Genomic DNA, 27,029 nt, shown 5'->3' with positions numbered 1-27,029 from the left:
AATCTAAACTGGCAGACCTAACAATCTGATTTAAAAGCACACAGTTTAAGTTTCTTCATGCCATTTAATCCGAGTCTCTGTTCCTGCAAAAGCAACTCCACCCTCAAAATTCCTTATTTTTACCAGCTTTTTAACAAATGCCTGAATTGAAAAAATTCTGCAACCTAATTCACCTTAGTACCTTAATCTGTAAAGGGTGGATAACAAATGAGCAGAAAGATAATCACAGGTATAGCATTAACCAAACTGATACAAGACTGCTTAAATTATAGCAAACTGAAATGTAGTTATATAAGTTATATTTTGGAAAATGTTTGAATTATTTTATCTATATATGTATAATTTATTTACCCTCTATCATCATTTCCCAATGGTTATAATTAGTATATTGTGGAATCAGGAATCAATGTGGAGTGTGTCACACTGCAATCCTCAGATTTAAAAATACATTTTTGCAGCTATTTAGAGAAATTAAGATAGAGTGAAAGTGCCTAGTTAATATGATATGAGAATTAAGAAGAGGTGATTATTCCTATTCATAATGTCCACAATCGCTCAATATGATTTCTTACACCTTTAAATATGATCTGGACCTATAAATAGGAGACAGTTTTCTCCGTAATACACAGTATATTGGACCCCAAATGTCTGGTATCCTCATGGTCTGCATTAACCTTCACCACAAAGTACAAAAGAACACACTGATCCTTCAGTGAGAAGGACTCCCTGGTCTTAGAAAACATCAGAGCCACCAAAAGCAAAAGCCAGAAACAGCACAAAATGGGGTTTTGGAAAGGGAGGAACAAAGATTTAATCAATATAAAATGCTCATCTTAAAAAAATGTTTGCACTGTCTATATGCCCATGATTTTAATTTGCCAACAAAGACTCCATGATCACATCTAATTCTTTCTGCATTCTACTCCTCACTTAACTATACAAGGTTTTTACTGCGTTCCTCCCTGAAAGAAGCAGTGACAATTTTATGCAGCTGTGAACTCCTGCCATGAGAGTAAAACCCTATGACTCGTAAAAAGAAAAAAAAAAAGTTAACAGCATGTATTCAACCAGGGGCAGAAGACAGCCACGTATTAAAAGAAGTGGCAGGGTCCTCTTCCCAACGGACACACAGGAATTCAGAGAGAATATACAGTTTTTTAAAAATGCGAACACCTGCCAATAATCACACCTTTTATCTAGTCTCCCTAAAGAAGTTCCTTGGTAAACAGACATCCATGGAGCCCACATCCCTAGAACCTTGGGATGTGACTTGAGAGGGGTGTTTATTAGCCCTGCTAAAGCGACGTCTCCCTTTGATGCTTGGCGACCACGCGTGGATGGGGTCTGACGAGTAAGACAGAAGGCCAGACAGAGATCAGCCCCAGTTTTAGTTAATCAGTCCCATTACAGTAGGATTCACACTTCCCCCAGTGGCTCTCACTGTTCCTCTAACAGGGCCCTCTCGCCCAGGATGCGTCTTTCGCCCTTCTCTCTGGCTGCCTAGAGCCAGGGTCCCAAAAGAACATAAAAGGGGAGGGGGGCGTTTCCTGAGTCCACAGACGCCCCCCTTCTAGCCCCAAACATGGCCCCAAACCCCAGAAACTTTCCCTCGCTGAGATGGCAAAGGTGGAAAACGACGAAGACCCTCGGCCTCCGTCCTGAGGCGAAAGAAAACCTCCTCCCGCCCCTCCAACGACAGTTCTGCCAGAGAGCTGGCGGTCAAGTTCTCGATGCAAGAGCGAGGGACGTCAGACCTCAAGCCCGCGCCTGTATCTCAGAGTGGTATAAACAGGATGTCAGCGCGATCCAGGCTTGTTTATGAAAACTTGGTGTGTGCTCTGGGGGAGGGGGCGGCGAGCCTTAACCTTCCCCCCAATCCCGGTGTGGGGCTCCCGTCCCCCAACCTCCCAGCCACCGGCCGGCTCCGCTTGGCTGGAAATCCCCCGCTTCCCCGCCCGCACCCACACGCCCCCAGCCCGCCCGGGCCCCCGGTCCAGCGCCGCGCTCGCTGAGGGGCCGGGGGTGCGCTGCTCGCGAGGACAGAGAGCAGCGGCCGCGGAGCCCGCCAGCGCCGGGCTCCGCGCCCCTCGCCCGGCCGTCCGCGGCCGCCACAGGCTTCTCCACCTCCCCTCCGCGACACTCACCACTTCCGTGTGCGCCTGGGCCGAGGGGGTGCTCCGGGTCGCGGCGCAGGTCCGGCTGCCTACTCGCTCAGCAGCCAGCCCCGCAGGGCCCCGGCGTGCGCGCGCCCGGGGCTGAGGAGGGGGCGCGGGACCCGCAATCAGGGCTGGGGCGCAGGCCCGCGCTGTCTGCGGCTGCTAGCTACTCCGCCGCCGCCGCGGCCTGCGCTCCGCGACGCTCCCGCCCCGCCCCGCAGCTGGCTCCGCCTCCCAGGCCGAAGCCGGCTCCGCCTCCTCGTGACGTCATGAACGGCAGCCCAGGAAACAGGGGGCGGTGGCCGCGACGGAGGCGTGCGCTCAGTCGCAGTGCAGGACCCAGCGCCTCCGGTCTTCCCGCCAGGTCCCCATCTGGCTTCGCTCATGCCCCCCACCCTTCACTCGCTTCTTTACCGCGTCTTCTGGAAACACCAGTCTAGGAACAGAGGTCTGCCAGAGCAGACAGTAAAATTGTCCGGTTTGGGCTATAGGTTGATCCCTAAGTTTGGGGTGCCCTCCACCACATGTACCTGCACCACGATGCCTTTATCACGGTTCTCTGCCCTTTGTCGGGATAGAATAAGATGTGAGCTGTGTAGCTCCTGGGCATGGTCAGGCTTCTGCTGCTCAGGTCACTGTGGACTGAAGCTGCCCCACCTGCCCTGATTTCGCAAATCCTGCTGGAGGGCTCACGGTAACTTGTGGGGTTACTGCGACTTAACCTCATACTGAGCAAGAAGTGTTGGTGTGGTACCTAGTGAGTGAAGAGAGCATTTGATTCAAGAGTTCTGGATATTAGGTCTGGCTCCCACCATTCACCACCTGAGATACCCTAACAACTTGGAGCTTATTCATAAAAGTTGAGAGACAGCCTAAAAGATCTCCCAAGTGTCTTCTGGAAGGATGTAGAAGAATTCAGAGAAGATAGAAGAATCGAGCAGGGAGGGTCGTGGCCCAGTTGCCTCCACTTGTGGGTATTTGTGTGCATGTGCTACCTCACCTGCTTCTCAGGGCTATTCCATCACATTCTTCACCTGTTAAATTGGGATAATACCTTCCTTATGGGGATTATGCTGAAGGTGAACAAAGATAATGCAGGCCTGGCACACGTGGTGGGCTTGGTAAATCATTTTTATTGAGCTGGGCCTTAAAGAGCAAGTTGGGAGTGAATGAATGGAGACAGAAACATGAAACAGCCACATTTCAGGGAAGGCAAAGAATAAAGATCAAGGAAAATCAGGACAGAAGCAATGACCCCCATTGTACTCAGGAATGAATCTGATTGCTATATAAATGGAATAAGGAGAAAGGGCCTTGGTTGAGTGTATTTCCCTATACTGGGCATTGCACTAAGTGCTGAAGATTCTGGGAAAAAATACCCAATTCCTGACCTCTGGTGCTCACGTTGGAGTGGGATAACAGGTGAGTGTTCAGTGTGATTCATGCTCTGCTAAAACTGGTCATAGAGGAGAATTACCCAACCTAGCCTGAACAAATTAGGAAAAAAAGAAGAAACTACAAGCAGCAGATAAATCACAGGAGCCCAGGCAGGGATCATGGCATATTCGGGCAGTAATACATATATGCGGTGTGGCTGGGGAATAAGATGAGAGTTATGCACAAATCTTGCCTGAAAGACATTGTGTGTTCTTTTTTTTTTTTTTTAAGATTTTATTTATTTATTTGACAGAGACACAGCGAGAGAGGGAACACAAGCAGGGAACGTGGGAGGAGAAGCAGGCTTCCTGCTGGGCAGGGAGCCCGATGTGGGGCTCGATCCCAGGACCCCGGGACCATGACCTGAGCCGAAGGCAGATGCTTAACGACTGAGCCACCCAGGCACCCCGACATTGTGTGTTCTTGAGGTATTTAAGCAGGTTTTTATTTTACAAGAATCACCCTAGGGCAGAGATTCTCAACCTCAGTACTATTGACATTTGGGGCCAGATAATTCTTTGTTATGGGATGCTTCCTGTGTATTGCAGGATGTTTAGCAGCATCTCTGTCCTCTAACCACTAGATGCCAATAGCAATACCCCTCGCTTCTCTTCCATGCCCCCCAGCCCCCCACTCACCTCCTGGCCCAGTTATGACAACCAAAAATGTCCTCAGACATTGCCAAATGTCCCTGGGGGACAAAAACCACCCCTGTTGAGAACCACTAATGTAAAAATAAGGTGGACAATGGATCGGAGGACAAGATTAATGTCCATAGCATTGTAGAGCTGCAGGCTACAAGTGATAAGATCAATATTTAAAGCAGTGGAGTAGGGAGGGATAAACATGAAAGTGTCAAAAGCCTGAAGAGGTAGAATAGACTGCATGGTAACTGATTCAGATGTGGGCGTTGAGGTAGAAGGAAGAGCCTTACATGACCAAAATTTTCCAAATTAGTTGACTAAGAACAATACCAACTAAATTGGATAAGGAATTCAATTTTACGTTTGAGAATAGAAAAAAATTGGAAAGTCACCCTATAAGGAACATAGAGAGAGAGAGAACAGTATAAAAGGAGGACTACACATATTTCCTTCTAATATGTAACATGTAGCATAAAACCTACAAGCCTGCTACAAATATTCATCTAAATTGAACTAAACCAAATACAATGAAGTAGAAACCTCTTATCGGGGAAATTCTCAAAAAACAACCCCATCCAACCAGCAATCATACACATGGGTTTCCCACATAAATCTTCATCAAAAAAGTATTTGCTCACCAGTCTATTTCTCTGGAAAAGATTAGATTACAATGAGTAAATAGATTCAAACAATAAGGTTTGCCTTAAAAAGTTGTACTGAGCAAAACTAAAATACCATTGTACAGATCATGAAATTCAATTACAAAGACTTGGAAACTAGAGAAGAGAGATAAAAATCACTGTAATTTTACAACCCTAATATAAATGTTTACCTTAGTATATATTTTCTTCCAGTTCTTTTTCACTAGGCATCTTTTTAATTTAAGTATAATCATGGTGTGCCTGTAATTTTATAAGTTGTTCCTTAAATTTATTTTAATTTATGAGCATTTTTCTATGTTACTACAAAAGTCTTTATAACTAATAAATTTCTTCATGCAAATAAATAATAATTAAATATATACTATTTAGGCAATTATCTTAGGAGAGATTTACAGAAATGGAACTATTGAGTTAACTGGACTGCACATTTTTGGATTCCTGATTCATAGATTCATATTGGCAAGTCACTTTCCAGGAAGTTTCCAAAAATTTACACTGCTCTGAAAAATGTACACAATGTCAGGTTCTGCAACAATGAACATTATCATTTTTTTTTAAGATTTTATTTATTTGAGAGAGTGAGCGAGAGAGAGCACAAACGGGACAAGGGAGAGGGAGCCTGCCTCGGGATTCAATCCCAGGACCCCAGGATCATGACCTGAGCCAAAGGCAGACACTTAATCAACTGAGCTACCCAGGCCCCCCAAACTTTATCATTTTAAAATGATTTACATCTTTGGGGCACCTGGCTGGCTCAGATGGTAGAGCATGCAACTCTTGATCTTGGGGTTGTGAATTTGAACCCCACATTGGGTGTAGAGCCTACTTAAAATAAAATTTAAAGGGGCACCTGGGTGGATCAGTAGGTTAAGTGTCCGCCTTTGGCTCAGGTCATGATCTCAGGGTACTGGGATTGAGACCACATTGGGCTCCCTGCTAGGTGGGGAGCCTGCTTCTCCCTCTTTCTCTGCCTGCTGCTCCCCCTGGTTGTACTCTCTCTGTCAAATAAATAAATGAAATATTTAAAATAAATAAATAGGGTGGGGGGATGGGTTAGCCTGGTGATGGGTTAAAGAGGGCATGTATTGAATGGAGCACTGAGTGTTATACGCAAACAATGAATCATGGAACACTACATCAAAAACTAATGAGGTTATGTATGGTGATTAACATAACATAATAAAATTTTTAAAAAATGAAAAATAAATAAATAAAAATAAATTTAAAAATTAATTAAAAATAAAATGATTTATATCTTTAATGTTTTTAAAACATATTTTTTGCTTTAATTTTGAATTTCCATGATTATTAAAGAGATTAATAATTCCATGTGCTTTCTCACTCATTTTTATTTTTCATTTTTCTTTTAATTTATCAGAGTGTGTCCATGGAATAGGTAGGGAAAATGCTGTTTTCATTCTTTGCCTGCTACCTACTGGGATCATAGTATCTTCTAGCAGTTTGTAATAACAGTATCTTTAATAAAGATAGCAATATATTTTTTTTGTCTTACTTCTGATCTGTATTTTTCCAACATACTATTTGCTCTAAAAAATTATGTTCATAAAAATTTTCCATTTTCTGGAGCACCTGGGTGGCTCAGTTGGTTAAGTGGCTGCCTTTGGCTCAGGTCATGATCCCAGGGCCCCACGTTGGGCTCCCAGCTCAGCAGGGAGTGTGCTTCTCCCTCTCCTCCCTGTTCGTGCTCTACCTCTGTCTCTCTCTCTCAAATAAATAAATAAAATCTTTAATTAAAAAAATTTTCCATTTTCTTATAGTCAAGTATGTTGACTGTTGTGGGTTTTTTGTTTATTGTTTGTTTGCATTGTGGTTTCCTTTGTGATTCTTTAGGAAGTCATCCTCTCTCCTTAGGTTAGACAAATGAATACAACGAATATTTGTTGAGTACCAAATTATGTGCCAGGCACTACACTGCACTGTAAATATGGCAGTGAAACAAGACAGGGAAGTTTCCTAGTTGGAGAGGATAGCTGAAAACAAGCAAATGAGTCAATAATTAGAATAATGTCAGATAGTGATATATGTTAGGGGGGGAAAAAAGATTTAAGAGACTGAATGAGGGAGGATGACATAAATGTTTATTCTTCATTACTCTGGGTTTTATACAGCTCAATGCTTTAAATATCCAATATTTAAACCACTGAATTTTTAATGGATGCTCCAAAATGTTTGAAGTGCTATTTTTTTTAAATCAAGACTGTCATTTATATTGAAAATATAGTATTCAATAAATGTTCTTTATTTAACAATCCCTTTCCCTTATCCCACCCTTCAAAGAAAAATGAAAAGTAATATAAAATGTTAGGTCTTTTACCTCTAAACTAAATTTAGACAGTAACTGGACAATTACCTATGTGGCCTCTAATCCATTGATTTAGTCTCCTTCACTTGTAGGTTATATGATAATTGTGTACTTAACTTTATAGGAAACAGATCAATGGCTTTCCAAAGTAGCAGTCTCTTACTATATGCCCACCAGTGATATATAAAAATTTCAGGGGCTCCATATCTTTTTTTATTCTTTTTTTAAATTTTATTTTCTTATGTTATGTTAGTCACCATACATCATTAGTTTTTGATGTAGTGTTCCATGATTCATTGTTTGTGAATAACACCCAGTGCTCCATTCAATACGTGCCCTCCTTAACACCCATCACCGGGCTAACCCATCCCCCCACCCCCCTCCCCTCTAAAACCCTCAGTTTGTTTCTCAGAGTCCATAGTCTCTCATGGTTCATCTCCCCCTCCGATTCCCCCCTCCCTCATTTTTCCTTTCCTACTATCTTTTTTTTTTTTTTTTAACATATAATGTATTATTTGTTTCAGAGGTACTGGTCTGTGATTCATCAGTCTTACACAATTTACAGTGCTCACCATAGCACATACCCTCCCCAATGTCTATCACCCAGCCACCCCATCCCTCCCCCCCCCACCACTCCAGCAACCCTCAGTTTGTTTCCTGAGATTAAGAATTCCTCTTATCAGTGAGATCATATGATACTTGTCTTTCTCTGATTGACTTATTTCGCTTAGCATAATACCCTCTAGTTCCATCCACATTGTTGCAAATGGCAAGAGTTCGTTTTTTTGGATGGCTGCATAATATTCCATTGTATATATACACCACGTCTTCTTTATCCATTCATCTGTTGATGGACATCTTGGCTCTTTCCAAAGTTTGGCTATTGTGGACATTGCTGCTATAAACATTGGGGCGCACGTACCCCTTTGGATCACTACGTTTGTATCTTTGGGGTAAATACCCAGTAGTGCAATTGCTGGGTTGTAGGGTAGCTCTATTTTCAACTTTTTGAGGAACCTCCATACTGTTTTCCAGAGTGGCTGTACCATCTTGCATTCCCACCAACAGTGTAGGACGGTTCCCCTTTCTCCACGTCCTCGCCAACATCTGTCCTTTCCTGAATTGTAAATTTTAGCCATTCTGACTGGTGTCAGGTGGTATCTCATTGAGGTTTTGATTTGGATTTCCCTGATGCCGAGCGATGTTGAGCACTTTTTCATGTGTCTGTTGGCCATTTGGATGTCTTCTTTGGAAAAATGTCTGTTCGTGTCTTCTGCGCATTTCTTGATCGGATTATTTGTTCTTTGGGTGTTGAGTTTGATAAGTTCTTTATAGATTTTGGATACTAGCCCTTTAGCTGAAATGTCATTTGCAAATATCTTCTCCCATTCTGTCGGTTGTCTTTTGGTTTTGTTGACTGTCAGTGGCTCCATATCTTCACCATACTTAGTATTACCAGTCTTTTTGTAATTCTAGCAATTCCAGTGGACTTGAAATGATCGTTTGTGTTGTCCCAATGAATAATGAATGATGATGAGAATTTTTCATGTGCTTCTTTGCCATGTGAATGAGTATCGTCTATTTTTGAAGTGTCTAGTCATTTCCCCTTTTTTAAAATCAGTATTTTATCTTCTTATTATATCACTTTAAGAATAAATTATATTCTGGATATATGTCTTTTATTGTTGATATGTTTTATAGATAGTAATGTGAACAGCGTGCTTTTTCGTTTTAATATATTGAGTGCATTTCAAACAACAGAAGTCTTAATTTTTACTATCCTATTTGTCAATTTTTAAAAGCTTTTGATGTATGCTTTTTGCGTCACATTTAGGAAATCCTTGCCTAATCCAGGATAATAAATATGCTCACCCATTTTCTTCTAGAAAATTCATATCTTTAGTTCTCACTTTAAGTTCTATGATTCACTTCACATTTAAAAAATTTTGGTATAATCTGATTTTTTAGCACATGGATAACCAATGTTCCAATAAAATTTATTAAAAAGAAAAAAAAGAATTAGTCTCCTTCTAAGTTGGGGAAATTATTACACTTAAAGGAAAGCGATCCTTTCCCATTGCCTAGTACCATGAAAACAGTAGGCCATCAATAATACTGATAATGACAGACTGAGAGTAAGAAGAAACAGTCTGATTAAATGTAATGGGGAAGCAAAAGGAATGTATATAATTTTTTGCCTAGAAGGAATCATGCATGACATATAGTAAAAGTTCAGTAGATATTTGCTAAAAGTATAATTCAGAGAAAGAAAAAAGATGAAAGCAATTGAATCACATATGTATAATTGTGAAGGCCCACTTTAAAACCCTTCTGGACTAAAATTCCTGAGGGAATACTGTCCAGAACTTTGATGCTTCTATCATGGATTTGATGAGAGTATCAGTACTGCCCTAAAATATTGCTTGAGATACACCTTGATGTTGATTTGGAGAACTTCCTCAGCTCACTCCTGTTAAGACATGAGACTCATCTTCCTTAGAGACTTCAACTCTCTTAAGATATCAACTCTGCCCTTAGCCCAGCTGTCCCATAGCTGAGTAGTAAAGGTGATTTTGGAGTAATACAGATTTAAGTTTGAATTTCAGCGCAGCTCTGCCACTTAGCAGCTGTATACCCCCAGGCAAGTTCCTAAATCAATCTTCAGTTTCCTCATATGTAAAACTGGAATAAGTAGTATTATTCAATGATTATGAAGATGGAGTAAGAAAGTATATACAAACTCACTGTTTCAACTACATTATGGTGCATGGACTGCACTTAAGTAGCTAGTCACTAACTGGGGAGCATACATTAGTTTAGGTCTTTCAAGAAGCAACTAAGACAGATAGATAAGCAAAAGATTTATTGGGGAAATGCCTGTAAAGGGGGAGAAAGCAAGAGAAGGTGAGGGAAGCCTCCAGACCATGTTGCAACTCCAATATCTGTGGAAAAAAAGTAGGGGAACGGGAGGAAGAGATAGAAAGAGACAGAAAGCACATTTCCAAAAAAACCTCAGGGAAGCCACTTGGGAGTCCTCAAGCCAAAGTGACCACCACTCACTGGAACTGGCCTGCCTTAGTATGCTTGCCATGCTCAGTCATTGGCATGGGGATCCAGTCCCCATACAAACATGGTAATGGATGCACAGAGGAAATAGCCAGAACTCTCCATCAGTCATGCTCCCTGCAGGAGGAGAGCTGAGCCATGCACTTTCATGGCGGCTACATTCTACCCATTGCACTGCTCAGGTCCACTTCTATAGCATGTTCAGGGAGCAGGACCTCCACAGGTCTGTGGACCTATCTTTCTGCAGGGAGATTTAGAAAAGATTGTTAATGAGGCAAATTATGGCAAGGTCACTGCCCTTGGTCTCATAGCCACAGCTGGTTCACATCCTCTCCCTCTTCTGTCCGCTTTGTTTGTTTGTTTTCTCTTCTGTCCATTCTAAATTCCTCTCCTGGTTAGCTATTACTTTGGCAGGTCCTGGTGGCTTACCTGGTGAAGTGACCCAAATCTTCCTTCCCGGAGGGATCTGAGCCCTTTGCAGTCACACCTTTCTCAGGCCAGGCATGCTATAGACTTCCAGTCATAGTTCCAGTGGGGCAGCTGAGTGCCAGGAGAGGCCCCTGTGTTCTCCCGGGTTCCACCCATGTTCCTCCCTAGCTGCATGTATAAAAGGAACTCTACCTCCTGCTGATGAGAATGGATTCTCCCTGCCATGAATGGTGACTCTTTTCCCCTGCTGGTCTCTGGAGACAAGAAATCCAAAGGGCCTTGGTGACAGCTATAATTCATAAACCCATAAGACTCTTGTTACATCCCCTGGCAAGGGCCCAGGCCCTCTAACACTTGAAGAGACCAGAATGTGGACAAAGTTCCCCAGTGAGTCATTAGGAGTGATGGTAAATGGCACCACTCCTGCTCTGATTCCTTGGTTCCTAAGTGTGGACACACTGTCATACAGAGGTCTCTGATTTAAACCATATCCTATAGAAAGACAACCCGGTCTCTCAGAGGGTTGCCTCTGATCTGTCACTTCAGACGTGCCTTTCCAAGGCCTCCCAGCATTCTGTGAGGTCTGCTGCTCTAGATGGTGTCGTGTGTGATACATATGACCAGAGGACCACATGATCGAAGGCCCTCTCTCGTTTTTAGATTTTATGCAGTACCTTTGTTGTCTACACAATTGCCCCTTGGGACACTATGAGCTGTTAACCCTCTCTATAATTCCTGCAGACCAAGCCCCTGTGGCTGCCCCTCTGTCTCTATGGTATTGTGGCCTCATGGCTTCTGGTAGTTAAGCACTTCTGATTGGTCTCTGTTCTTTAGGAGGAGCCCATCATGCCCATGACTATTAAGAAGCCCAGCTCTGGGACCACTCTCCTACTTTAAGCCCAGACCTTCAGAAGTGACTTCTTAGTGACACTGATACCTCTCTCTGTAGTACATTCTTAATGGTCTTGATGAATGGTGTGTCCTTTGGGCCTCCCATAAAACATGGGAGCTCTCATGGGGCTTCTGGCCTTACATAACATTTCCACTCTACTACATGCCCCTTCCCTCAACTTCTTAATCCTTCCTCTGCCTTCTGCCAGGGCAACTCAGGCATCTCCACTTCACTCAGGTTTGGCCATCACTTTTTCCAAGCTTCTAACAGCCATCCCATGTATTCCACGGTGAGTTTGCCTCATCCTCTCAGGTCCTTGCTAGGGCGTTAAATGCTGTGTCTTGAAGAAAGGCCCATAGGTCTGAGCTCCAGATACTTATACTTCTCTTGGGCAAGGTTACTTATCACTTATATAACTGATTGTATTTCCCCTGTTGATTGTTAGGAAGCTCAGAATCAAATTTTAATCGTACATGTTTGGGTTTTGTTTATGATTTATTTATTTATTTGAGAGAGAGAGCACATGGAGCAGGGGGACGGACAGAGGGGGAGAGAGAGAGAATCTCAAGCAGACTCTGGGCTCAGCGTGGAGCTAGATGCGGGGCTCATCACGACCTGAGCCAAAACCAAGAGTTGGACGTTTAACTGACTGAGCCACCCAGGTGCCCCTAGTCATACATGTTTTATATACAGGAATTATATGCCTTATGTACCATCTTTGAAACAGCTTCACCTTTCTTCTCACTTCATACTGACTCTTTCAATTACATTTATTCAACACACTATCTGCCCTGCACTGTGCTAAGTACATATATATTATCTCATTCGATCTTGGCCTCCCCTACTGTGGGATCTTGGGCAAGGTACCAAATTTCTATAAGATTTTATTTCTTCACTTGTAAATGAGGAAAATCACAATGTCCACTTGATAGGGTTATCATGAGGATGAATAATCATAGTTAATATCATTAGTTATTAGAAGACACTCAAAGTTTTTTACTAAAAAAGTCCAAATATCTGATATAATTATAAGACATCAATGTAGTAATTTCTGAAAAGATGAACATCCATTTATTATAAAAACACTCACTATACAGAGCAGAGTATTACTAATCTTATTTATTATGGCTTAATCTAACTGAAGGTTTTTGTGGTTTATGTAATTAACAGCACTATAACAGAATCAATAAAACTGTTATAATGAGTGTTCATACAGAAGTGTTCATTTATGGGGTATATATATATATATATATATATATAAAATATTATATATACATAGGATAAATGAGATGATGGCCCCATTGGAAGGCAGTGAACCCAAGGATTCTTTACTTCAAAATCTATTCAATTTTACAGGAATATCAAATTGCTTTGGACTGACTTACTAGCTCTAATAATGAGGCTTATTCTACCCCAGGGACTTAGTATATTGCATTAATAATGAAAACACTATTCTGACAGCCAAGCTTAGAGCCTGGAAAGGCCACTGGACCAGAAAGCATGGGACCTGAATGCTCAGTGAGCTCTGTGACCAACCAAGGAAACATAGGCAGTCTGTTTAACCTCTCTGAGCTTGTACTTCTCCTGGGTTAGAACACGTGATTTTATGACGTCTGTCAGCATCAGAATTCTGTGCATCTTCATTTTTTTACCTCATAGTATTCATGTAAAAGTGATTGGCCAATAAATCATATTTGCATTTGGAGTGGAAAGCCTAAATTACATGCCTAAGAGCAATAGGAAAATAAATTATAGCTTAACAAGAATTAGATTTGATTTCTCCCCAAGTTCTAATTTTCTGTTATTCTGGCAGGAGAGTAATATCTAGGACTCATAGATTCTCAGAGGTCTGTGGCACCCAACAATTCAGCTCAATTCAACAACATTTATTCAGTACCAGTATATGCCAAGCACATATTAAATTCTTAAGTTTCTGAGAATATGATGCAAGATACATACGATCAGTAACAATCAACTGACAACTATGTGTATAGGATACTCAGCCCTTAGTAAGGGTGGTCCTCAGAGACTGTGGTATATAGAAGAAAAGGCAAAACAGCCTTCTGAAAAATAAATGATCAAGTGACAAATGGCTGACACAGAAGGGAAATGGCATAAGATTTCAGAGACAGGAAACATCACTGAAAATCCAGGTAGACTTCCTGGAGGGTGAGATACGAGTTGAAACTTGAAGGATACCAAAAAACAAAGAGGTGGGAAAGTGGTAAGCCTATTTAGATGGTATTTATATCCTTCCCAGAATTTTTAGGATTAGGTTTATTTTTAGGTGTGAAATATATGTGTGTGTTGTCTTTACCCAATTTTAGGTCCCACGACAGCAGAAACCACACATGATATTTATATGATTCAGCACAACAGATATTTACGGGGTGCCTACTGTATGTCAAGTACTGTACTGGGTGAGCTTTGGAGGGGAGGGAAAGGTAAAGAAGGAAAGAGAAAGAAATCAAGAGATACAACTCGGAAGTCAGCCGAGTCCCCTTTGCCTCTCAAAGATCTGGGTAAACTTGGTTTGAACCCCCCAACCTTTAACCTGGCCTGCGGAAGTCTACAGCCCTTCCCAGAGCTGGATGACATCCAAAGGGACACTTCCACCTTCTCACATCTAATCTGTTCTGCACAATGTTGAAATGAAACTCTGCCCCTTCCAGGTTTTCCCGTCAGAGGCACTCACACAAAGGTGCCTGGCTTTGATGGTCATTGCTAGAGATGTAATGGTCATTGCTAGAGATGTAGGGAATGAGAGGGAGGAATCAGGTCGGCTGCGCAGCCAGCTGCGCTCTCCTTTTTCCCTCTGCCCTCCCTCCTCTCCTTCCCTCACGCTCTCCATCCCAGATCGCCCCCAAGAGTTGCACATTCTCCTTGTAGTACCCACCTCAAGCGGCCCCTCCTGTAACATCCGGGTCCTCAGGTCCCAACATTCCGCCTCAAGCTCTCCAACTGATTTGGCTCCAACACAGCAACTTTCCCGTTTCCTCCCCAAACACGCATGAGTCATGGACCTCCTTGATTGGTCTGGGAGTTCCCCCTTGCGGGAGCTGTATAATTTGCCTAGTTTCACAATACCTTCCCCAGATTTTCCCCCAAAATATAATATAGCAGGAATTTGTTTCGATTAAAATAAATTGACATACCTCTAAGGATGCACTGAGTACGTAACCAATTTTCTTGAGATGGCTGGAGATGTCCATTCGTGTTACACCGAGGAGGAGCCAGAAAGGAGTAATGTGTACTGAGGTACCCCAGGGGCCAGCCATCTACTGCTTTTCTCACAATCATCTTTTTAGGTGAGATGAGGTGACTTGCCAAAGGTCACACCACTCCAAAGCAGGCACTAGAATCTTCACGCAGCAATATCTGGCTTCAAATCTCCTGCTCTTTGCACTACACCACATCTCTAAAATAATAATGCTCCTTTAGGGCCATTCAAATTCTTATTATTAAAAAGAAGGGCAGTTATTTGATAGGATACAAATGAAAGACCACCCCAATGTTAGAGTCCTGGAGTCGTAGAAAGAAAATTGACTCTATGACCTTGAACAAGTGGTTTCACCTTTCTGAGCTTCGGGTTACTTATTTGTACACACGGTTTTACAGAGTTGACATCCACACTAAATTAAATTATATGTATACCTATTTAATATATATCTAAATCTAACACAGTCTAAGGGTCAGGAGAACTCCTGCTTCCTTTTACAGAATGTAAAATAGGAGTTGCCAGGTCTGATGCTCCATTTAGTTGGGCAAGTGTTTTTAATTGGGTTAACACATTACATTATTTGGGAGGGGCATTAGCTGACTTATACATGAGCAGATTAATCATTAATTCAACATCACCCGGAAGCAAACACAGTCCTTGGAGGTAAGTTGACACGGCCGTCAACTTCATAGGAAGCCCTCCTCCACAATAACTACGACTGTCTCCTAAGCAAGGTGCTTTCAGATTGTTGCTATAGCCCAGGTAGGAGGTAAGAGGCTTTAAGGTATATGAGCATTACAAAATGTGGGGAAGTTTTGGAGGCTGGTTTGGGGAGATGGATCCACTCTTCCCAGCCGCTCAACTACACCAGGTCCTACTGGCTCATGTTTCTAGGAGCACAGTCTTGGCTGTGAATCAGAACTGGGTCTTAGCTCTGCCTATTCCTAGTTGTGAGACTTTGAGTTTTAAATCTGTTTTCTCATTGTAAAATGGGGATGCTGATATTTTCTGTCTTCTAAGGTTGTTGTGAAGACTAAGGGACATAATGAACTTAAAGCACTTAGTACAGTATCTGGCACATTGTAAGCCCTAAAAAAGTTGGTTATTATTTTATTAGCAGGGACCAGGGCCTTGAAGTCCTAAGATGCAGGGCAGTAGAAGAGGAAAGGAAAGGCTCCCTGTTGCTGGAGGATCAAGTTCAATGTCACAGTAGAGCATACGAAGTCTGTCATCATCTGGCCCCAAACCTCTGTGTTACCCTTTGGTTACCTGCACACACTCTACAAAAACCTCCTTAGCTCCCTGAGGCAAGCAGGATCCATCCTTTGGTTTCACAGAGTACTTTGCATATACTTTTGTACTTTTTCTTATCGCACCTTAGTCCCACTATTCGTTTGCCTATCTATCTCCACTCTACCCAACCACATCCCACTCTGTGAATTTATGGACTCTAGGACCATAGATCATGTTTGTATTTGCATCCATTCTGTAAGTCTTGGATGGATGGATGGATGGATGGATGGATGGATGGATGGATAAGGAACATGGGACAACATAGTGACTTGGTCAAGGGATTAAGACCAGGTGCCCTGGATACAGGGTAAGAGAGTCCTTGTTTGCTTCATAGATTTTAAGCCCAGGTCTGAGCACAAGTGTAGAGGACATGACATTTGCAGAATCATTTGCCTGATGGGGGTGGTTGGGCAATCTGTGTGTGTCTTTTAGGGAAGCAGGACTGGCTGGTGGCTCTTAGCAGGGCCAATATCAAGCAGAACACTTTACCAACCAGGAAGCCAAGGCAGGATGATGCCTCTAAGTTCTCCTGCCGTCTTCAAGGTTAGTATGTTAAGCAGTTAGGAGCAACGAGCCCTTCCAGGTGTGGTCAGCTGCCAGTGGGGCAAACAGTTGGCAAGGACCATCGTCCCTGTGATTATGTTCACTGTAAACAATGATGCAAGATCTAAAGATAGAAAGTGGGTATGAGATGCGGTTCCCACAGAGGACAGACCATCTGAGGATAACATTTCAAAGTACCTGGAATATAAAATATTTTAGAACATAAGGCAATATTGAGGGAGATTACACATCTTGACTTTTCAGGAATCATCCTATTTTCACTTTATTTTTTTCTTGTTGTTAAAGGCAACTGAAAATGATATTTATTGATCGATCACTTATTATGTACTTCACACTTGTTTTAAAAAAGTGATGTGCTGGCGTCAGCTCTCACTGGCACATGAGAACAGATCGTGTGCATGTCTCCTCAACTCCACGTTAGATGATTTCACACTGGCACCTTAAAATCAGTCACTTCAATAGTTACACCATGGAAATTGGCAAACACCACAAATCAGGGTTTCCCACTTCCACATTCTCTGAGAGCTGTTTGTTACACATTTACCAGCACACCACTGGTTTACAATGAAAGAACCCAATTAATTCTCCTAACATTCCCATTTTACAGAGTAGAAAATTAAATTTAGACAGGGTAAATAACAAAATAATTTGCTACAAACTTTGTGGTAGCAGAGGCAGGATTCAAATTCACACCATCTGCCTCCAAAGTTGATGAACTTAATCACGATGGAGAGAACACTTCCTAATTCATTTTATGAGACCAGCATCACCCTGATACCAAAGGCAGATAAAGACATTACAAGGAAAGAAAATTACAGGTCAATAACCCTTATGGATGCAAAAATCCTCAACAAAATACTTGGAAATCAAATCCAACAGCATATTAAAAGGAATTTGGACACCATGACCAGGTGGGATTTATCTCAGGAATGCAAGAGTAGTTCAACATAAGAAAATCAATGTAATAAACTACATTAATAGAACAAAGGTAAAAAAACAAGAACAAAAACAAAAAACTATGATCATCTCAGTTGTCGCAAAAAAAAAGGCATTTGACAACATCCAACACTCTTTCATTACAAAAACACTCAGAAAACTAGGAGTAAAAGGGAACTTTTCTAACGTAATGAAGGGCATTTATGAAAAACCCACAGTAGTAAAAGACTGAAAGCTTTCCCCCCTAAGAATTGATAAAGCAGTGGCAGGGTTTGAGAGGATTGACTCCAATTTTGAAAAAAGCTCTGTGGATAAAATGCTATCAAATAGCATCACATGCTAAAGAGAAATCGTTCATCAAATGAAGAGTTGACTGATGCAGCAAACTTCATTGTTGTCTTATTTTAAGAAATTGTCCCTGCCACCCACCCTTCAGCAACCACCACCCTGATCAGTCAACAAGCATCAACATCAAGACATGACCCCTTACCCGCAAAAAGATTACAACTCACTGAAAGCTCAGGTGATGGTTAGCACTTTTTAGCAATAAAGTCTTTTCTTAATTTAGGTATATACATTGGTGTTTTTAGGTAAGGTTTTTAAAGATTTTATTTATTCGTCAGAGAGAGAGATGGAGAGAGAGAGGGAGAGCAGCACAGAGGGAGAGGCAGGCTTCCTGCTGAGCAGGGAGCCCAACGCAGGGCTCAATCCCAGGACCCTGGGATCATGACCTGAGCCGAAGGCAGACGCTTAACTGACTAAGCCACCCAGGCATCCTACATTGGTATTTTTTAAACATGCTATTGCACACTTAATAGATTACAGTATAGTGTAAACATAACTTTTATATGCACTGGGAAACCAAAAAATTCATTTGACTTGCTTTATTGTGATATTCGCTTTATTGCAGTGGTGTGAAACCAAACCCACAGTATTTCTAAGGTACGGCTATAAATGGTAAGACATCCATGTTCATGGATTGGAAGACTTAATATTGTTAAGATGGCAATACTCCCCAAAGTGATTTAGAGATTCAACACAATCTCTATCAAAATTCCAACAGCTTTTTTTGCAGAAATGGAAAAACCTAGTCTCAAATTTGTATGGGATTGCAAGGGGCCCAGAATACATAAAACAATCTTTAAAAAGTTCAAAGTTGGAGGACTCACGCCTCCTGATTTCAAAACTTACTGCAAAGCTGCAGTAATCAAAACAGTGTGATATTGGCATAAGGATAGACATATAGACCAATGGAATAGAATTGAGAATACAGATATAAACCCACACATTTATGGCCAATTGATTTTCCACAGAGGCATCAAGTTCATTCAATGAGGGAAAGATTAGTCTTTTTAGCAGAAAATGTTGGCACAACTGGATTTCCACATGCAAAAGAATGAAGTTGGACCCCTACTTCACATCATATATAAAAATTAGCTCAAAATGGAACCATAGAACTCTTAGAAGAAAATATAGGGGTAAATCTTGGTGACCCTGGATTTGGCAATGGATTCTTAGATATGACACCAAAAGTATGAGCAACAAAAGAAAAAAAAATAAATTGAACTTCATCAAAATTAAAAACTTCTGTGCATCAAAGGATATTATTAAGAAAGTGAAAAGAGGCAGCCCAACTGTCTTGGCCCAGGTAGCAGCCACCACCACAGGGCCCAGCTGAGCATCTGGGGCATGTGGTGCTCTCCCCAATCTGGTTCTTCTACAGCCTGCTCAGCTAGCCAGTATTGGGCCCCGGCCATCACCTTTAAAAGCCTGAATATCAAGTACCCACTGTGGCTCATCAATAAAGGAGAACACCGGCCATAATACCCAGTGGTTCTACTTTATCCTTCTGTGGCCTCATCGCATTCTAGGCTTCCCCATTGGCCAGCATATCTACCCGTTGATTCAAATCCACCAAAACCTAGTCATTTGCCCTATATACTCATCTCCGGCCACGACCACAAGGGCTTAGTGGATTTGGTCATCAAGGTTTTCTTCAAAGGCATCCATCCCAAGTTTTCCACTAGAGGGAAATATGTCCCAGTACCTGGAAAACAAGAAGGTTAGAGACATCACTGAGTGAATTCCAAGGCTCAAATGGGCTGCTAGTCCATCTGGGCAAAGGGAAGTTTGCCACCTGTCCAGACAAGAAATCCAACCCTGTCATCAAGATGGTGAAGTCTGTTGGTGTGACCATGGGAGGAAAGGCCATCATTCAGATGCTGCAGGTGACCCGTGACATCATGAAGGACCTGGATGAGCACCCCATGTGCCAACTGCTCTTTGCCAATTGGACCAAGAAGGACAGCCTGCTGCAGCCAAAGCTAGAGGAACTAAGGAAAGAACATTCCACTTGCTTCAAGCTCTGGTACATGGTGGAAAGGACCCCTGAAGCCTTGGACTACAGCTCGGGCTTTGTGAATAAGAGATGATCTGGGACCAGCTACCACCCTCGGAAGTGCCACCACTGCTGGTCCTGCCCATGAGCCAGTATGCCTGCCTGTCCAACCTGGACTCCATGGGCCACTCCAAAGAGTGCTGCTTCACCTTCTGTTGGCCAGGCCCTGGCAGCATGCAGAGCTGAGACATCACCACACCCTGTCTGTATCCAGTACCGCCCACAATCATTCTTTAACACTGTGGCCCAAGTTCAACCTGGCCTACTCATGCCCTGGGTGGTTGCCCAGCTGGCCTGACCTGAGGGGCCCCCCTAGGGAGCAGAGTTCTGTTTCAGATGGGCCACAGCTGGCCACCTTCAGGACAAGTTCTTACCTGGCTCTCACTCAGCCCTGTCCCTATCCTCATGACTCCTTGTCCCTCCTTCTGTCCTTCTCCTTTCCCTCTGCCATATACACATCCTATGGGGCTGAGGCTGCCAGCACCTCGCTCCACCCACCCCTCCCTGCAGTGGACCACAGTCTGGAAATAAACATAAAGGTGTAGGCAGCCCAGAGCTGCCGGGGCCGGGGGCCACCCCAGCCATAGTCCTGGGCCTTTGCCTGCCACCCCTCACTGTCTGACTCAGAGCTACAGCTAGGCTTCAGCAGCACCTGACACTACGTGAGGACCGTAACAACAAAAATTCCAGGGCGTGGGGGTGTGATTAGAGGGACGGATGCTGAGGGTGAGCCTCCCGTCCCAGGCCCCAGCCAGCCAGGAGTCTGGCTCTCTGAAGTGGGAAGAGGGTGCTGGCTGAGGGCTCTGAGAGCTGGCACGTGGGCCATCTTGAAACCACAGCATTTTCCCCTAACACACCCAAACATTCAGGCAGCTTGGGAGTTCCAAACTGTCAGCTTGGCAGAGTCCTGTTTACCACAAAAAAAGAGAATTTGGACAGGGGAGGGGGAACCTGGGCTCCTGGTTGGGACCACCAACCCTAATGGCAGAGTTCTACCCCCCCCCTTGCTTGGCCCCCAGTGTGGGGGAGATTTGGGGCAGTGCCTCTTGTCTGAGAGACATTCTCTATGGCTTCCACATTGCCTTTAGACAACAGCTGTTAGCCTTTTATGTATCAGCTTTGTCAGAAGATTTTTTTATAAGCAGAAAAAAAAGTTGAAGTAAAATTTTGCTAATATTTAAAAAAAAGTGAAAAGACAACCCACAGAATGGGAAAAAATATTTGCAAATCATGTATCTGATAAGGTTTTACTATCCAAAATATGTAAGAATTCCTATAGCTCAATCTAAAACAAACAACTCAATTAAAAAATGAGTAAAGTACTTGAATAGACATTTATCCAAAGAAGATAAACAAATGCCAGTAAGTGCATTAAAAATGTTCAATATCATTAGTCATTAGGAAATACAACTCAAAACCACAGAGAGATAACACTTCATACCTACAAGGATGGCTATAAAAAGAAAATGGAAATAACAAGTGTTGGCAAGGATATGGAGAGATTGGAACCCTCATCCCCTGCTGGTGGGAATGTAAAATGGTGCTGTCCCTGTGGAAAATAGTTTGGCAGTTCCTCAGAAAGTTAAACATAGACTCACCCTATGACTGAGCCATTCCACTCCTGGTATATACTTGAAAGAATTGAAAAGGACTCAAACAGGCGCTTGTAAGCCAGTGTTCATTGCAGCTTTATTCACAATAGCCAGAAGGTGGAAACAATCCAAGTGGCCATCAACAGATAAATGGATAAACAAAATGTGGTTAGATACATACAATAGAATACGCAGCCATAAAAAGGAATGGAGTTCTGATACATGGTTACAATGTGGACAAACCCGGAAAGAAGTCAGACACAGAGGGACATATACTGTATGAAATATAGGAATATATGAAATACCTAGAATAGGCAAATTCATAGAGACAGAAAGTGCATTGGTGTTTCTCAGGGGCTGGAGGACAGGGGAATAGGAAATTTTGGCTTGATGGGTACAAAGTTTCTGTTTGGGGTGAAGGAAAATTTTGGAAATAGATCATGGTGGTTACACAACATTTTGAATAATTAAAGCCACTGACTTGTACACTTAAAAAATGGTTAAAATGGCATCTTTTGTGTTATATATTTTTCACCACAATAAAAAAAAACTAATTAAACTGTTCTTGTCAACCCTCCACTGAATTTTCTAGCATCTTCCTATTCCCTTCCGTCGAGCCCAGTGACCTAATGTTGCCTACTTCTCTCCCAATTGCTTGAAGCCTTTTTCCTCCATGTTGACCAGTTGGCAACACCTGTGGAGAAGCGTGCACCAACCAGCACTCTGCGCTGGCCGGCCACCCCCGCCCTGACAGAAACTGCTGATGCAGAACACAGGGCATTAGGGAAAGAACTTTGAAGGAAGTACAAAAATATGTTGGTATTGTAAATCTGTATGTATAAAAAGTACACTGAATAAAAGTTCTAGAAAGCACAGGTAAACCACATTTGATAGCTCTAGAAACTTATGCAGGGAGATGAGCTTTTCCCTGGATCACGTCCCTCAGTGGTTTGGAGAACAAAGCTGTGGCATCTCAACCTCCTGAGGCAGATTGTCCCCAAGTATTAGGCCACAAAGACTGGATCTCTTTAAAAGATTTAGACCAGCCCTTATTGTGCTAATCCGTTAATGTCCTCTGTACTTATATTCTCGTTTTGTTTTTGCTAAGTTTGGCAAAATGTCTGCTTGACTACTTGGCCCTTTCACAGCTATCTTGAAGCTTCAGGGTATTTTTCTGTGGGCCAGAACTTTGTTTTATAAAGTGAGAGCTTGGAACGTAATAGTTCCCCTGTCTCTGTTCTATCCCACAAGTCTCCCATCAGATCAAGGGAAAGAGGGAACTCCAATTTATTTTTTGCTTCTGAGGCCTAGACGCATCTTTTATGTACATTTGTAATAAATCAGGTTTTGTTTTTTTTTTTAAAGATTTTATTTATTTTTTTGCGAGAGAGAGAACGAGAGACAGAGAGCATGAGAGGGGGGAGGGTCAGAGGGAGAAGCAGACTCCCCGCCGAGCAGGGAGTCCAATGCGGGACTCGATCCCGGGACTCCAGGATCATGACCTGAGCCGAAGGCAGTTGCTTAACCAACTGAGCCACCCAGGTGCCCATAAATCAGGTTTTTAAATCTACTGAGTATAAAATCATGTACAATGGTGGTTAAGAGTTGAGGCACTGGAGTCCTCAGATGTTCAACACTGGCTCTGCCCCTACAGTGTGCCTTGGACAACTATGCCTTCCACCCCTGTGAGCAGTGATTGTCTCATCTGCCCAGTGGAGGGTAATAACACCTACCTCAGAGGATTACGGTGAGGTCTAAATGAGGGAAAGTACGAGAGGGACCTCACACAGCTGCCGATATAGACTCGGGGCTCAAAAGGGTTAACTCCTTAGTTTATTTGTTGTAGAACATCCATGGAAGCCCACAGGCCTCCTCCATGAAATTGTCCCCAGTGAACAGGCCCCAATTTCTCCTTTCTCTACATTCCGAAAACACTTCATGAAAATACAATCGATGCTGTAGCCATGTACCCAAACTTTGGCCTAAATCGGGTGCCTGGGTGGCTCAGTCGGTTAAGCGTCTACTTTGGGCTCAGGTCATGATCCCAGGGTCCTGGGATGGAGCTGGCATCGGGCTCCCTGCTCAGCGGGGAGTCTGCTTCTCCCTCTACCCCTCCCCCTGCTCGTGATCTCTCTCTCTCTCTCATGCTCACTCACTCTCTCAAATAAATAAAATCTTAAGAAAATAATAAACTCTAAGTCCTCTGAGAGGAGGTAGCTGTGTTGTGCACTCTTGCCACCCTTAGAACCCGATGAAATGGGCCCTGAAGAAATGCTTGTGAAATTGAAAGACTGAAAAGCAGTTTGGGGCCCTGCAAAAAGCACTGGACTTGTTGCCATAAGACTTAGGTGCTAGTCCTGGTTTTCATACGTGCAAGCTTTGTGACACTGGATAAGAAACTTGAAGGCAACTCTGATCATCGGTCTCTGCAGGGTGTAATACATGGCCCAACTGCCTTAAATGGAATGTCCGTGTCCCCCCCGCCCCCACCTAATTCATATGTTGAAATCTTTTTTTTTTTTTTAAGATTTTTATTTATTTATTTGACAGAGACACAGCGAGAGAGGGAACACGAGCAGGGGGAGTGGGAGAGGGAGAAGCAGGCTCCCCGCGGAGCAGGGAGCCTGATGCGGGGCTCGATCCCAGGACCCTGGGATCATGACCTGAGCCGAAGGCAGACGCTTAACAACTGAGCCACCCAGGAGCCCCTCATATGTTGAAATCTTAACCCCCAATATGAAGGAATCAGAGGGGAGACTTCGGGGAGGTGATTAGTTCACGAGGGTGGAGCCCTGTTTCTGCCATGTGAGCACACGACGAGAAATTAGAAAATCTTTCACACTGCCTTTGGTTTATAAGAAATGAACAAACCAAAAGGAAAAGGACATTGAGCACTTTTATTTCCTTCAAAGTAATCACTGAAGGCACCCTTTGGATAGTCATGCAACACTGTGCTTGGTTAGAATTTTCCCAATTACAGAAGCACAAATACTATTTCTCCCTTATTCTTACACTACATTCATTCAGTTATCAACTCCTGTCACAACTTCCTCTAAATATCAGATATCTGCCCATTTCCTTCTAGTGCCATCACACCCACCCTACCTGCAGCTCCTTTATTTATTTATTTATTTATTTTGAGAAAGAGAGAAGGAGAGTGAGAATGAGCAGGGGGAGGGGCAGAAGGAGAAGAAGAGAGAGAATCTCAAGCAGATTCCCCACTGAGCACAGAGCCTAACATGGGTTCTATCTCACCATCCTGAGATCATGACCCTGGGATCACGACCTAAGCCGAAATCAGGAGTCGGACCCTTAACCGACTGAGCTACCCAGACACCCCAAACTACAGCTTCTTTAAAGCAGACCCAGACTGAGCTAGTAAATTCATGGTGTTCATCTTTCTTTAAATCTCTTGATACTTCAGTCCATTTCACATTCTATTACTGCACAGAATGTAAAAAATCCGTGAGGTAAGGGACTGTGCCCTACATTTCCTTATATTGTAGGTACAGTGACCATATTTCCTGAACAAAAAAAGTCTAGATGCATGTACATTTATAAAGAAAAATAAAAAGAAATCTGAAATTGGACTTTTCTCTCCAAATCTGGGGATATTATTATCTAACAGATGCATTCTAGCAAAATGTATTCTACATTGTATATATAAAATACATATGGGTTGATTGCTTTGCCTGCTTAGAACAGAGATTATAAACTGAGAAGCTGAAGCCCATATATGGCTCTCGGTGATTTTTTGTTGTTCTTGTACAGCACTTTAAAAACAAAGAAGTTTCAATTGCTTGCCAACATTTAAAAATTGCTGATTTCACATAAAAATCAAGCTACTCTTGAAAAATCTGAAGATCTAAGAAGACTGGGTCATTAGAAATCAGCTCGAGGTAAAGTCCACCCAAAATGGGGAAATCTCATAAAACTGGAAACCCAAAGGGGGCCATACTCCCAGTGTAATGAGGAACAGGAAAGAAAGTTGCTGCACAGAGAAGCAACAAGGAAACTTGTGTGTCTGGACCTTGGCACTTGAGGGAGGAGACACCTACACCTACCAAATTATAAATTACCAAAAAATAAATATTTATATATATATGTTAATTTTTAGTTTTATTTTTATACAATGAAAGGATGTCACTTGGTAGAACTGCATCATTCTTGGTAGAACACAGTTCAAGATGTGTTTGTCTAAAACAGTTTGAAAAACAGAATATTCCAACTGATTAAACACTCTGATTAATTCTGAGTTGCCATACAACACTATATATACATTATAAATATTGGAAGAATTAGAATATGAGACAATGAAAACAAAATTTACATTAACCATAACCTTTTAAAAATTATACCATCTTTTAAACCGTCACTTTTCTTTTATGCGTCAGGAATATAATTCCTACTGCTTTCCTGCTCATCGTAAGCATCAGTTTATTAGCAAACAGACATTATACCCTCCTGCCAGCTGGATTGCCCCCTCTCTCAGGATGCCCCAGCCCTATGCTGTGCCTTTTTCTAAAGCTCCATAAGCAGCCTTGTATTATATATAGTTATTTTGTAAGTCTACTTCCTTCATTGGATTAAAAGTTTCTATATGGCACAGGGCACCTGGTGGCTCAGTCATTAAGCGTCTGCCTTCGGCTCAGGTCATGATCCCAGGGTCCTGGGATCAAGCTCCACATCGGGCTCCCTGCTCAGCAGGAGCCTGCTTCTCCCTCTCCCTCTGCCATTCCCTCTGCTTGTGCTCTTCTGTCTATCTCTCTGTCAAATAAATAAATTAAAATCTTTAAAAGTTTCTATATGGCACAAACATTGTCAAATAAATAAATAAAATCTTTAAAAGTTTCTATATGGCACATTGTCAAATAAATAAATAAAATCTTTAAAAGTTTCTATATGGCACAAACATTGTGTTTGTAACCCATACAGTGAGCACTCAATACACATTTTTATATTTCAAACTAATTTCCCCCGACATGGGTGAGGAGTAAAACAAGTATTTGTAGCAACTACAATTGTTGCTTCATTTCAAGTAAAGTAAGCAAAAAAATAAAATAAAAACTTAATAGATAACTAATCTTTGATGAGATATTTACGGAATGCTTACTTTGTGGCACATACCATGCTAAATGCTTATAAATTAGTTCTCAAAATTCTCAAAACAATCAATGAGATATATGGTACTATTTACGGAGAGAACACTGACAATTAGGGATTAAATAGTGCATTCAAATATTTGCTGAGCACCTAACATAGAGCACACTGAATGATCAGTGGGGATAGAGCAGAGAATTGACTATCTTTTGTGGAACTTATTTTCTAGTGGAACTCACTAAGATCACATACATTAATATATCAGCCTTCTAGATTTATATATCACTTTATGTATATGATAAGCTTGGACAATGTGA

At 42.3% G+C, this 27,029-nt stretch overlaps 1 protein-coding gene, 1 long non-coding RNA gene and 1 pseudogene across 2 annotated transcripts in view; 1 reads left to right on the top strand and 2 right to left on the bottom strand.

Moving 5' to 3' along the window:
- JAK1 (Janus kinase 1) overlaps positions 1–2,371 on the bottom strand; it is a 125,169-nt gene extending 122,798 nt beyond the window's left edge. The window contains exon 1 of the mRNA XM_036109957.2: positions 2,145–2,371. The gene's annotated coding sequence lies outside the window, so the exon portion shown is untranslated. The remainder of the gene's footprint in view (positions 1–2,144) is intronic.
- LOC144381919 (uncharacterized) overlaps positions 1–27,029 on the bottom strand; it is a 436,617-nt gene that overhangs the window by 150,491 nt on the left and 259,097 nt on the right. The window lies entirely within an intron of this gene.
- LOC118547076 (NADH-cytochrome b5 reductase 3 pseudogene) lies at positions 16,633–20,206 on the top strand (annotated as a pseudogene).

This window comes from Halichoerus grypus, chromosome 5, assembly GCF_964656455.1.
Source record: "Halichoerus grypus chromosome 5, mHalGry1.hap1.1, whole genome shotgun sequence".
Classification (NCBI taxonomy): Eukaryota; Metazoa; Chordata; class Mammalia; order Carnivora; family Phocidae; genus Halichoerus; species Halichoerus grypus.
The sequence above is the reverse complement of the archived record's forward strand: the minus strand, read 5'-3'. Positions and strand labels throughout refer to the sequence as shown.